Here is a 1,959-nt window from a genome sequence, read left to right on the forward strand (position 1 = left end):
AATGGATAACCACTACCTTCAAGGGCAACTGGGGACATGCAATAAATGCCAGCTAGAGACACCCATGTCCCATGTGGGAATGAGAAATACCAAGAGACATACAGAATTAACATTTAAGTTCTAGGGAGACTCCTTTGACAGAAAACAAAAATACATTGTATACAAAGAATTCTAATGCCAGTCTTTAAAACTGGGAGCAATCCAAAACCACTGCCGTTATGCCGTTAATTTTCAACTTAACGTGGAATACCTTCAAATGTTAACAAATTAGAATACATTTTAAAAGATGGACTTAGATGGCCTATTGAATACAAAGAATTGCCTTTTAAAAATAGTAAAGACCAAATTTACTTTCATTTCAAGACTTTTGCCCCCTTCATAACAATGCAGTTGAAAAGACAAATTGAGCACAGTTTTGGGCCCAATATTTCAGAAAGATGTACTGACCCTGGGACATGTTCAGAGGAGATACACAAGAATGGTCTCAGGAACAAAAAAAACACATGAGGAATGTTTGAGAACTTGATTTATACTTTAGAAGTTGAGGTGGAATTAATTGAAACATACAGAATACTGAACAGCCTGGACAAAAGTAGATGTTGGGAAGGTGTTTCCACTGGTAGGGAAGCCTAGGACCCAAGGGCACAGCATTAAAGGGAAGTTCTTTTAGAATGGAGGTAAGGAGAAACTTCAGCCAGAGTGGTGAATCTATGGAATTCATCACCACAGAAGGCTGTGAAGGCCAGGCCAATGAGTTGCAGGTCTCTATCATTATGCTCTGAAAGGTGCTGCAAAAAAGTTCACTGTTGGGTCTTGATACAACCTCTGGAAAAATTGCATCCTGTTCAGTTTTTGAATTTTAAGTTATTTTACAAACAGGATACCATACTAAATGGAACTATATTTTGAAACTCCAAGTGACTTCATTAGAGGGAAAGCCTACACAACTTGTGTTAATGCCAACTTTTAGTAACAGGAATGACAAGATAGGAAGTCCAGCTCTAACAAAAGCAAAGAAAACATTAGCTTTTAGTCGCTTTGCAAGTAGTAATATCTTTGGATGCCAAGATCAACCATTCAACGCATTAAACAAGTGAGAAAGGAACAGCTGGGATGGAAGGGAGGACAGAGACAATACAAAGACAATCTGGAAACTCTTATTTCTGTTCTTCATACTATTCCAGATATTTAATTTTGTTTTTGGTACATTTATTCTTTACCCCAAAAGACAAGACAGTACAGATTTTGCTGTCAAAAATCAAACAACTGTTGCTTCATATCACAGCTGTTAACAATTACACCTTTCTGTAGCTGGTTCCTTCTTCACTGCCTCCTTTCAACTTTGAATTTGTGTTCTCACATTTGGTCTTTGATCCCTTATGGTCCATACATTTATTCTGCCAGACATTTCTGCATGGGTTTTTATTAACTTTGATAATCAGTGGAAGGTTAAACAAAAAAATCTAATATGCTAACATTTTCAAAAGGATACCGATGCATCATAACATAGTACATTGGAGTGGTCATCTTAAAATAGGTATCATTTAACTAGGGAACTAGGAAAAAATATCACTATAAAGCTACTGGTATGATGTCCACCAAAAGTAAAGCTTGGTCTCTTTAAATTCTGAAGTATTTGCAGATGATGCATAATCTTAAGTTTTACAATTGTGCACAGCAAATTTTTTCAGCAAATACTGAAAACACTGCCAATGTACTATTTACAGTTAAAATGGAGGTATATCATCCACTCAATTAGGTTTCAACAGTTTCAAGGAATACGTCAAGACAGTCAGAAAACCAATCTAGATTGAAATTATGCTGAACAATTATTCCTTCATTTATGAGGCAGCAGTTTGAGCATTCTTCCAAAGCCTTCAACCTCATACGTTTAGACTACATTTGTGAATTCTATTCCACTTGAGACACAAGTATCAGCATATAATTTAGTAAGTCAAA

The sequence above is a fragment of the Chiloscyllium punctatum genome, chromosome 5 (genome assembly GCF_047496795.1).
Source record: "Chiloscyllium punctatum isolate Juve2018m chromosome 5, sChiPun1.3, whole genome shotgun sequence".
Classification (NCBI taxonomy): Eukaryota; Metazoa; Chordata; class Chondrichthyes; order Orectolobiformes; family Hemiscylliidae; genus Chiloscyllium; species Chiloscyllium punctatum.